The sequence below is a fragment of the Temnothorax americanus genome, unplaced genomic scaffold, assembly GCF_048541705.1.
Source record: "Temnothorax americanus isolate GAGA-0224 unplaced genomic scaffold, ASM4854170v1 Scaffold155, whole genome shotgun sequence".
Classification (NCBI taxonomy): Eukaryota; Metazoa; Arthropoda; class Insecta; order Hymenoptera; family Formicidae; genus Temnothorax; species Temnothorax americanus.
The window spans coordinates 58496-71749 of NW_027509292.1; positions in this window are offsets into that span (position 1 = coordinate 58496).

Genomic DNA, 13254 nt, shown 5'->3' on the forward strand with positions numbered 1-13254 from the left:
TTCTTGAACGTATTCTAACTACAGTATTCCGATTTTACCATTTCACTACTATTCTCGAACATTATTCCAACTACCGATTTTAAGATTTGACCATTTCAGTACTCTTGATTGAAAATATTCTAAACTACCGTTTTACAAAATGTACAATTTCAGTACTCTAGATTAAAATTATTCTATCTATCGTATATTTAACGCGTTATATACCATTTCAGTACTATATTCTTAAAATTTATTTCAACTACGTTTTTACAGATCGTAGCGTTTTACAACATTTTCTCGAACGTATTCCAACTCGCTAGTCTATAGTAATTTTAAATCCGCGTTCACACAGCAGCGGCAGCGGCAGCCGGGAGTAATAATTACAAGTGGCGCTTTCGTCGTTGGCGCTTCAGTGCCACGCGTTGAAAGGGTTGGGGCCACATACGCGCATATATTCGTGTTCGATCGTGCGATCACAACGGTGCGTATAAAGGTACACGCGTATACTTGTGTCCATTCCTTTTATTACATAAATTTTTCAAAACTCGTATATGTAATATCAATTTTATTAATTTTTCAGACAACATGAGCGACGATTCCAGTATTAGCGGCGACGCGCCAATTGACCCGCCAATCGTGATATCGTCCGACGAGGACGAGTTTCCACCCGAGCACGACGACCACGAGGAAGCGACGAGCGAGACGGATTCATCGTGCAAATTTTGGATTAGCGAGGCGAACCTGCTCCGCGAGCGATACCTGCAATGCGTCGTCGGCACGCAAAATCCCGCGGAGTTTCCCTACGACTTCCGCGGCGAACAACACGCCGACGCTTTGCTCGGCTTGCGAGTATCGGAATAGACAAATGCGGCAGGCGCTCGACAGTTTCGTCAATTGCGGGCTATGGAGCGGCGCTGGACGAATGAGCGGCGCCGTTGGCAGCGGTACCTGCAGATGCTACGGCGTCGACGGCAGGAGCGGCAGCAGCGGCTGCAGCTTTACAGGGACGAGCTAAAGCGGCGTCGGCGGGACGATGATCGAGGAGCGCCGCCGCCGCCGCCGCCGCCGCCGCCGCCGTGATTCGTAGGGTATATATATAATATGCTAAGTGCGCGATAAATGTCCGCAATACGCGCGAGTCCTTTTTATCACTAACAATTTTTTGAACAGAAATGTTATCACTCGCATATTAATTCTAATGACATTGTTAAACGGGCTCAATAATTTTCGTTTTTAAAACGTACATTTTTTTCAGCGCGTGGGCACATATTTCTTTCGCGCACGACGCCGATGGGTAACTTGGTCGAAACTTGGGGCGGCGCGGCGGCTCATCTCTTGGCCGATGTGCGTCTAACTGGCCCGCGTACGTCCGACAACCATCGCGCGCGCCCACATTGGAAAAAAAATATATATTTTGATGTGTACGTTGCGTAATATAAATTGCATTATTATAATCCAATATTATGCCGTGTATTTTATTATTTTATACCTATTTTCAGTTATATACTATATGCGTATAAACGTCTTAAATTTTTAAGATATTTTATAAAATTTTTACATTTTTAGCGATATTTGGCGCTCATAAATCAAAGATTGAGACACGTAATCATAGAAAATTACTGGCACACAGTCATCGAAAAACACGTCAATGTTGTACATATATATTACTACGTTTATATTATATATACGGAAAATATCAGGGCTCCAGGCGTTTATGTCGCGGGGCGTCAGATATATACGCATACGCGCGCGTGCAAGCACGAATCGTTGTCTAAAGCGAGTAGGAGGAAAAGCACGTTTCCACACACACACACACACACCCGACGGCGATCCTCTAAATACGTTTACTATTTCCAGATGAGCTATCGCGTGTATACTTTCCTCTCGGCCCGATCGGACTTTTGTCCTCGCGCCCCCCTTCTTCTTTTCTATACATCTTGAATAAACGCCAAAAGCGTAAAAATATTGCGAGGAATCGTGAAAATTAATTATATCTCCACAGCCAGAGAGAGAGAGAGAGAGAGAGAGAGGAGAGAGATAGAGAGAGGAGAGACTCGTTACGTATAAACTACCAGCAACCGTCGGTCGTCAATGTAATATATATATATATATATATATATATATATATACATATCCACAGGAGAAAAGAATTGTCTCTATACGCGCACTCGGTGAGTCTATCGTCCTTTTTTTCCTCAACCGAAAGGTTCACAAATGCCATATCTCGTCCTATATACACGAAACGATTCAGAAGTAACTTAATTTTCAGATTTTCAAATTTAACGCAGTTTATGTATCTTTGACCAAACTGACATATATTTATAATATATTCCATGATTCAATATAACGTCTTACATATTAACTCGATGAAAGACACCATCAGAGAACCGCACGCGCATCAGGTATGTCGAACGCGTCGAGTTAACGTAAGACGTTGAGTTAATAATAAATATGTCAGTTATCGATGGTCGAACGTACATACAACCTGCGTTAATTTATTCACTGACATAGCAAAGAATTTGCCAAGTTTTTGAAATATATATCGCGAGAAAGGTTTTAGAAACGGAGGTCGCCTGAAAGATTTATCAAATTATTTCACGCGTGAAACGATTCAGAGAAAAAAAAAATATATATATATATGTATATGACATATCGCAGACGTCTTTCACATTTGAACCGCAATAGAAAAGAAGAACGTGATACGAAGCAAGCACTCTGCTCTGTGTTCGCGTCAATTTCTTCTTTCGCTATATAACGTTCTTGTTAAAAATCATTTCGAGTATCGTTAAAATACAAAAAAGCGTCAAGTATTATATTAAAAGGATTAAATCACAATTTATTTTTACTATATTCAAACCGATTTGAAACTTTTTTTTTTCTTTTTATTATTCTAAATTTACTTTTATAATTTATATCCTTAAACACCACCTCTTTTTGGGATGGCGAACAACCGCGCATGTATTGTCGTCGTCTAGGCGACATTTTGGCCAGCAGGAACGTTCAACGACACGCCCACACTCTCGCTCTGGAGCAGCGACGTCCCACAATATATATATATATATTATATATACCCTTCCCCCCTGATGGATGAATGAACACGCCTCCGGGTTTCACACAACGTCGTCCGTGCGCGGGGAGCAGAACAGAGTGCGGTGCGACGAGAGCACGCAGCATTCGGTTGTGGAGCAGGAGCGTTATTATCGTCTCGATCGGGGGGAGCGGCGCCGGCGGTGGTTGAGGCAGTGCCAGGGGGCTATTTACATCAGGAGCGGTGGCAGCGGTTGTACAACAGGGATGAGCTGCATACAGCGTCAGCAGGCTGTTGAGGAGCAGGAGCGCGCTTTCTTTCTAAAGAGTAGGTATATGTAAATAAGAGTGGGAAAAAATTACACTTTGTTCTCTATATAGGTATTTGGCGCGCGTTTTACGCGTTCTTTCATGCCCACGCACGAGAGAGAGAGAGAGAGAGGAGACGAGAGGAGATAGAGAGAGAGAGAGAGAGAGAGAGAGAGAGAGAGGAAAACTCAACAAGATGATGAGAGCAGATGACAACCCCCGGGCTATTGCAGTTGAAATCCATAAATATATATGTATATGTATATATATATTTAATTGTAACTTGTATCGTTATAAATATATATTATTTTTTTGCAATTTTCATCCTTTTTCAACACTATTTTGTTTATTCATTCAAATATTATTACTCTTGTTATTGGATTCTTTACATTTTTCTAATAAAAGAAAGCGTTGTGCACGTTCTACTGCGTGCAAAGTTATAGCGCTGGTCAGGCGATTAGCGTACGTTATCGCTGCTACCATATCAGAGCAGGTTTTTCCGACCAGCACAAACACACACACACACACACACACACACACACACACCACACCACACACCACACACACACACACAATACACTTTTAGTACTTGATTGTTAAAAAGCACAAGTGTTTGAAAAACAAAGTATCTCGAGTTAGGCGATTGGCTGTTAAATATACATATATAATTGTACGTGACCGGTAACTTGTGTGCGCCAAGTGGATTCAAAATATTGAACGTAATTATATAATTTGCACTTTTCGTGGCTCGCATACGTTGTTTTACAATTATATCGAACGAAAAAAAAACGTTTGGATTTCAACTGCAACAAACAAAACAGAGATTGACATATAAAGCAAGCACTCTATATATTAGGTCTTCGCACATGTCGCATTCTGTTAATTTTTTATAAGCGTTCCACGTATCGATAAAAAAAATTATCAAGTCACGATTGATTTGGAAATACTTGTGTATCAATTGCAAGTCGTTCCCCGGGAGTAGCTCAGATTATTGAAGAATTATAAAAAGAAGCAAGCACTCTTCGTATATGTGTTGACGTCAATTTATTCCTTCGCTAGATTCTTTTTTTAAAAAGCATTCCAAGTATTATTAAAAAAAAAAGCATCTCAAGTATCGTTAAAAGAATTCAATCAGAATTTCTTATTACTATTTTAATCCATTTTAAACTTTTTGTAATTCTTCTATATCTGCTTATCAACAATTGTTATCGTTAAACACCACTCTTTTTGGGCGCGAGCAACCATTGTCATCTAGCACGACATTTTGGCATCGGGAACGTCCAACGCGCCCACTCCCTTTCTCTCTTCTCTTCTCTCTCTCTCACCCCTCTCTCCATCCCCCTCGTTCGTCTCTCTCTTCTTTTCCTTTCTTTTCCTTTTCTCTTTCTTTTCGGTCTCGCGCTCTCCATTTTTTTGGAGCAGCGACGTCCCACACTATACCCCCTGATGGACACGCTTCTCCGGTTCACAACGTCGGAAGAGGACAGTGACGCGAGATTCCGGTTGGAGCAGAAGCGTGATCGCGTCGTCGATTGGAGCGGCGCCGTTGGCCGAGGCAGTGGCATTTACCGGAGCGGCGGCGGCGGCGGCAGCAGCAGCGGTGGCAGTGTTCTATAGGGAGTTAGCTGCAGCGTCAGCGGGGGCCGAGGAGCAAGAGCGCCGTGTTTTTCCTATGGAGTAAGAGTGTAAAATGACACTTGGTTCTATATAGGTATATTGGCGCGCGTTTTACGCGTTCTTTCAGCCCCACGCACGAGAGAGAGAGAGAGAGAGAGAGAGAGAGAGAGGACTCTAGGATGAAAGATGACGAACGGCTATTGCAGTTCAAATCCAAACGTTTATATATATATGTATATATATGTATTTAATTGTAATTTTTATCGTTATATATATACTTTTTTTTAAGCAATTTTTTCACCCTTTTCCAACACTATATTTCCTTAATTAATAAATAAAAGAAAGCGTTGTGCACGTTCACTGTGCAAAGTTGAATAAATATATAAATACATATTTGTACGTGACCAGTAACTCGTATATGCTGCTATACGTGGATTCGAAATATCAGAAGTAATTGTACGTTGCACCTTTCGTGGCTCGCATATACGTTGTTTTACAATTATATCGAACGAAAGAAAACGTTTGGGATTTTAACTGCAACAACTACAAAACAGGCGTGACGTGTGAAGCAAAGAAGCACTCGTACGTTTATGTCATCCTGTCTTTCATTAGTTGATTTTTAACAAGTATTTCAAGTATCGATAACACAATGTATTAAGTAAAGGATCGACTTGTTACAAATATTTGAAATTAATTGCAAGTCGTTCCCCGAGTAGCTAAGATTATTTAAGAATAGTAAAAAAAAAGAACGTTGAAAATTGAACCGCGATAGAAAACAAGAACGCGATACGAAGCAAGCACTTTGCGTGTTCACGTCAGTTTATTCCTTCGCTACGTTCTTCTTAAAAAGCATTGCAAGTATTATTAAAAAAAAAGCATCTCAAGTACCGTTACAAAGATTCAATCAGAATTTATTACAATTTCAACCCATTTTAAACTTTTTGTACGTATTCTATATCTACTCGAACAATGTCTATCGTTGTTAAACATTTGTATAAATGATTCCAAGTGTTTTAATACGTTCGACTGTCGTTAAATATTTGATAAATTAATCTCTTTCCAATGTCTACCGTTGTTAAACATTTGTATAAACATTATTTTCAATTTTTTTTTTACAATTTTTAACTAATTGCCTTTTTAAACATAAAAAATTAAAAAACTTTTATTTCTGTCACAGTAGTATTCATCCCTCCCCCCCCCCCCCCCACAAGGTTCATGATTTCCGCATTATTCAATAAGTTCCTTTGTGTCATCATGTAGCTCTCAAAATACGAACAGCGTTCGAGCTTGGCTGATCTCCGAGAGTAAAATAACGTCGTGTCGATTTGCGAGTAGGTCTTGAAAAGTTTGCTCGCCGAGAGCTGCGATTCATTCTCCGTTATAGGTACTCTTTAGGAATATGTCCATTTGCGAGAATCAATCTCGAGAGCTATTCTCGAGAGTTTTACTCGCAGGTGGACACGCACCATTAAAGTTATTATAACATAAACAAAAGTTAAAGTAAGGCTTGTGGTAAACCTCGTAAACTTTGACATGCAAAATAATTAAATTTACTAAAATTAAATGTTTTTATTACACATAATTCAAGCTAAACTAATTAATATTATCTAAGGCGTAAGACGTTACGGCAATGCCTATGCAATAGCCAATACGTGTGCTACCTACTGTTACTACGTTTACGCGAGCGCGTTACTTCTGTAGTAACTTACGATAATTCACTCGTTTACGCGGAGTAAATTATTGTAAGTTACTACAAAATCCCGTTTACGCGAAGGAATTATCGTAAGTTTATGGGCTGGCTCTAATACTTTTTCGTCGCAGTGTATAACATCTGTTGCTCGACGTTCGCCGCGCCGCGCCGCGCCCCGCTCGCCGCTCGTCTCGACCTCCACCGCTCGCCGCGCGCCGGGCACCGTGCCAGCCCAGCCAGCCGACGAGGCCCGCCTCTATCGCTCCTTGTGCGCGCATTCGCTCAGACGTTTTAATTAATAACTTGTTAACTATTGCGAATTTTGCAAAATGGTATACGACTTTTCTCTTCAGTTTGACCCAATCTTTCCCAGTCATTCGGCTGGATACTTTTATTTCTGACACCCTGTATAATCGAATAATATTATATTATAATAATTTAATTTTAATTAACATGTATAGTCCTTATACATATAATGAAATGTAATTTATTATATTTATCATTTTCAAGAATATGTCTCGCGGTGACTTCACGCACACGTGCAGGTATTCGCGCAAACGGGGGTCGGGGGCGAGCGAGAGAAACCGCGAGCGAGAACACGACACGCGAGGGAAAGAGAACGCGAACGGGGGAAATATAACGGGGGCCGGGAGCGAGAAACCGCGCGCGAAGGAGAGATAACGCGAACGTGTCATGTGACGTCACGCGGACTCCGCGGCGCGGCGAAACGCGGGTCACCTCGCCCCGCGGCGCCGAAAAACGTGGACCCCCTCACCCCGCGGCGCCGGAAAACGCGGTCGCCCCTCGCCCCGCGGCGTGGCGGAAACGCGGTCGCCCCGCGGCACCGGAAAACGCGGACCCCTCGCCCCGCGGCGCTGGAAAACACGGCGCCTGAAAAACGCGGTTCCCCCTCACCCTTTCCCCGCGGCGCCCAAGAACGCGGTTCCCCCCTCCCCCTACCCGCGGCGCCCAAGAACGCGGTTCCCCCTCCCCCTACCCGCGGCGCATGAAAAAACGCGGTTCCCCCTCCCCTCCCCGTGGTCCCCTTCCGCCCGCGGTTCCCCCCTCCCCTCACCCCCCCCCTCATTGCTCCATGGTTAGAACCGGCCTAGCTTACCTACTTCAGATAAATATTACAATATTCTTTTTTAAAGTTTTGATTTCTTGTACTCCTGCAGTAGCAGTCGATTGTCAATCTTTGTTAAGGCTTATGGGCTCTTCCCGTCATAATGTGAGATTGTGACGTCAGGTGAGCGAGTAATGGCAAGAATTCTCAGCGTGTTATTTCAAAATATGTCATTTCTCGCCTCTGACGTCACAATATATTTCACAACATGACAGAAAGAGCCCAGAAGCCTTAAAACATATACGTCATCTCATTACGGAATGTATCAAGAGAGGTAAAACGAAAAAGAACGTAGTTAAAAATTTTCTAAAACTATTACTTGTAGATGTTGGCATGAGTGTGACGAAGACTGTCTTAGAGACACAATCCACGCATAAAAGACTCAAAAAATAGATCTGCCTACATTAGAAGATGTCAAAACGTTACATAAATATTTTACGAAAAAAAGAATAGAAACTTACACAACATTAAACGAATCTTTTTTTCGACGGCGTTACTTTACGTTTGAAATTGCGAAAAAAGCTAATATACCAAAAAGAAATCCTTACACATTTGGATTACCTGGTTTGAACAAACATAGATAGCTCGTGTCTTCCTATATCTAGACGAATATTATCCTAATTGAAAGTGACAATGATATTTCGACAATAGTTTCAAACAACAGAAGATTAAATACAGCAAACAAAAACTAACGTTAGTTCTTACGTTCGATGTAACGTCTCCGTGCGATCGGCGAAAGACCAAGTTCTTTGTCCAGAGCTCGAATAAGTTTTCCAGAGCACGTCTCGATAGCGAAAAACTGCCCAGTTCAGCATTTGGAATCATGTGGCAGAACGTAGTTCGAGTATTCATCCGCAACGTAAACGCGCACACTCGCCGTCTTCCTTGAGTGGCACATTTATTTAATAAAGCGCCAAAGAACACGAGATCATCTGCGAAAAAAAACAAGACCACGTCGACATTACTTTTATAGTACACTGAGAGAAAAAATCCGTTGTGTCTACTGATAAGTTCAGTAGTTCCAACTAAAGTAGTACAGTAACGCATGTTCAGTAACGTCAGCAGCATTACGTTGTAAATATGACAGAACCATCTACAATAACCACAACTACATGCTTCTTCAGTAAAAACTACTGAATTTATCAGTAGAGACTTAGAGACCGGAACGCGGTGCTGTTTTTCCCACTCCACGCGCGTGCTAGCGGCCGAGCGCCGCAAGAAGCAGTGCCGTGTATGTACGCCGCGCCAGTCTACCAAAGGGGGCATCATCGCGTAAAGTGTCTATATATATATATATATATATATATATATATATATATACATATATATAATTGAGGTACATTATTCATTAGTACAACAATAAATTTTATTAATGAAATAAATATTATATAATGTTATGAAGTGTTTTATTATGTGTATATTAATCATTAATATCAGTTACATGTTTTTATAATTCAGCTAATTCGAGCGCGTAGATAGACCTTAAATATAAGAACTTATAACTGTTTAAGTATTAAAGATAACTATACAACTGGTTAAGTATTAAAGCTAATGTAAATAATGTAATGTAGAAAAAGAGTATTTCGAGTAATGGAAAGAAATTTTTTTAAATAAAATCTGGTTATTACAAAAGCAGACATTGTCAATTATCTTAATTATTTACAATATGTATTTTGTAGCAACAAAATATGTAGAATTTTCTCCTTCTATTAAAATGCACGGATGGATATCAGGTAAAGCATTAATATTTTTGAGAAAGTATGTTCTACATATTTCAACATTATACGCATAATAATGCTCATTAAAACAAATATTGTTCAAACGTTGTAATAGTACATATATATTCTCGTCTTTTATGAAAATATTTAAAATTTTTCCAAAACTAAGCACATTATCATTTATTTCTACTACTACAACCATGTTAATTCTATATTCTAATCCTTTAAATTCAATAAATATTGTTGATAGGATGCGTTCACCATCTGCACTGTTCGGAAAATATAGTTTTCGTGTATATGCATCAATATCTTCACTGCTATTAATTATTAGGCGATTATACTGTTGATCGTTACAATATCGTAAATATGCCAATTGTAATTGACTTCTATTACTTATAGTTTTTATTAAATTGACTCTATTGTTAGTAGCGACAGCTGAAAATTTAAGTTGCCTATGCTTTGACTCGTATCTCATAGTCCAATAGTATACCAGAGGTCCGTTCTTCATTAAACAGCGAACAATGTGAGTCATATTATGAAATTTATATTTTAAAGACCCGTATAATTCTTTGTACAAGCACAAAAACTCGGGAATTAATACTTCTAATTGAATTATATGTCCTTGAACAATTCGTGGAGAAGTTACGATAGCCACGATTTTTCGAAACATAATATATAAATCCCAAACACTGTTGTCTTCTTGTACTTTATCACCAACCAGTAACCCAAAGTATTTAGTAAAAGCTATCATTTCAGCTGCGGACATTTTAAATTTATTCCTACTTTTAAAATGCTCTTTTTTTATAACAAGTATTTTAGTAGAATTTTCTACTGAACCATATTTGAAGGCTTGCGTTCTGTCGTTTAAAAATTCTAAAGAAAATAACTTTTGCTTATAAATCAAATCGCGACAAATATTTACCATTGTGTAATTAGCAGTACCTTCGAAAATGTCATGCATTATGTCTAAACAAATATTATCACAAACGTGAAAACCGTTTATTGTATGAAAAACACATGACTCTTCAATTCCAGTTTCACTAGAATTTTTTTTATTGCAGTCTTTATTATAAGATGCCGGTGTTCTTAATAGCTGCTCATTTTCTCTAGTTAAAACATTAATTAGATCTATAGAGGCACTACAAATTCTACAAGGTTTACCGGATGAAAATTTATTAGTGAAACCTAGAATCTCATTAAGACCTAAGTTGTCACCTAAAATTAAACATAACTGGAAAAAAATTTTATGCTGTTTGTTGTTAACGTTTATAACTAAACCTTCATGTTTTAATTCATTTAGTTCTATTATTAATGGATGAAAAATACTCTTATTTCCGTATTCTTTACGATCATTAGCATAAAATAAAATTGTTAATAATATATAATTTAACTGAGATGTGATGTATTGAGGGAAACACGGTATAGATACGTACACACCGCCTAGTTTGTTCTTTCCTGCGTTTGAACCGAGAGGATTGCCTGTTTCAAAATCGTCTTGATACATAAAAAGCGGAATTACAAATTTGTTTTCGAAGTCTCTGGAACATTTTAATTTTTTCCAACAATCAGATTGAATAAAGTTACTTATTATATTTGTTTTTTTTTCTAATTTGTTCATATAACTTACTAGCAAATCAAATATTCCAGGTATTTCAAGCATTACTTTCAAGCTCCATTTTAAAGGAATATATTGAGCATAAATTTTTTTCTCCGTGATACATACTTGATTATTTTCAACTATATTATTAAACGTTCGGCCAATTTCACATTTTTTTGAAAACGTTAAGAGACCCTTTTCTTTATATATTTCAAATCTAAGATGTTCTGTACTAAACTTGTTAAAAATTTGTTTTGAGTCTTCTGATATAGCTTTAATAATATTACTTAGTAGTAGTAGTAGTAGTAGTACAGAAGTGGGAGGTACCACCAAGGTCCCTATCGGCCGCTAGATCTAACTGATCCTCTGTGCCTTCCCACTCTTTTCTTTGCTAGGTCTCGAGATACAGTCTTGAACCTTGTACCAGGTTTATCAGATCTGTAACCCTAGCATTTTCTAAATCCTGGGGGGTTAAAAACATACTCCCCCAGGTTTTGTATCTTTTGCATATAAATGCCGGGCATTGGCATATTATATGTACATTGTCTTCTTTCTCGTCTCCGCAAAGGCGACATGCCTTTTGCTCCGCAAGCCCGAGATTAAAAAGGTGTGCTCTGAGTAAGGCAGAGTGACCAGTGAGCAGTCCCAACGCCATTCTCAGTTTCTGTTTACTTAGCGCCAGTAGTTCTTTAGCCCTACCTGGTCTGCTGTCTTTCATCAAAGTCCTGGCCTGGCGGCAGGTTTTTAACTTCTCCCACCTGGCCAGATGTTCCCTTTTCAGGCGACCTTTGATGATTTCTTTGCCTACTGCAAAGGGTATTCCCGTCACCTGGCCGATTGGTGCTTCATTAGCTCCCTTCTTGGCCAGCATGTCTGCGGTTTCATTCCCGGGTATTCCTTGATGCCCAGGCACCCATACTAACGTGACTTTGTTAGATCCGCATAGTCTTTCTAATGCTAGCATGCAATCCCAAACCAATGCTGATTCAGTAGTTGTTTTTGCCAGCGCTTGTATGGCTGCTCTACTATCCGAGCAGATGTTTATCTTCTTTCCCTTTGTATCTTTGTTTAGCAGGTATTCCGTGCACTTTAGGATAGCCAGTATTTCAGCTGTAAAAACAGTTGAGTGGCTTCCCACAGGAATACTTTCCCTGTGGTTTTCCTTCGGCCCGTAGAATCCTGCCCCGAAGCAATCATTAATGCCTGACCCATCAGTGAACCATAGGTCCACATTGGGATCCCCGACTCCCTTCAGGTCAGACCAGTCTTTTCTAGTTGGTATTCGTATTTTGAAGTGCTTTACCAACTGGTATTTTTTAAGAATTCTATCTTGTTTTGAAGTGAAAGGGTGTTTCTGGAACAGGTCGAGCCTTGTGTGTCCCAATCCTGTATTTCTCCATTCTCCCTGACACTTTAGTCTGTATGCTGTGTTCCTTGCTGAGTTTACCACGGCCAGGTCCAGTGGAGGCACACAGAGTGCAATTTCTAGCGCCTCTGTGGGGGTAGTCCTCATAGCCCCTACTGCAGCCCTTAGGTAGCTACCTTGTAGGCTTTTCAGAAGGTTCTTTGCTTCCACTTTCTCTGTTCTGGGCCACCAGATCACAGATGCATAAAGTAGTCTCGGTAACAGTACCGCTTTGTACAACCATAGTGCTATGGGAGCTTTGATGCCCCAAGACTTTCCCATGGCTCTTCTGCACATCCACATGCATGTGTAGAATTTTTTCCTGCTCTCTGCAATGTGTACTTTCCAGTTAAGTTTGGTATCTATATGTAGTCCCAAGTATTTAACTGAGGTTGTAAAGGGGATTACCTTCCCCCAGAGCTTAAGAGGCTCAATGGGTTCTGGTTTGTATTTTCTAGTGAAGACCATTATATTTGTCTTTGATGGATTAACCATCAATCCCTTGGCCTCACACCATTTTTGGACGATCTTTAGGGCATCTTCCATGCGGTCCCTTAGGGTATCTAAGAAGGATCCTGTGATCACTATAGCTACGTCATCCGCATAGCCACAGGTCAGGAACCCCTTCTTTTGTAGTTTCACCAAAAGATCATTGACTACTAGGCACCACAGCAGAGGGGACAGAACCCCACCCTGCGGGCACCCCTTGCTTGGTTTACCAGTGATACTAATATTACTTTGCGTGACTGTTAGGTTCCTCCCCGCCAGCATATCCTCCACCCAGTC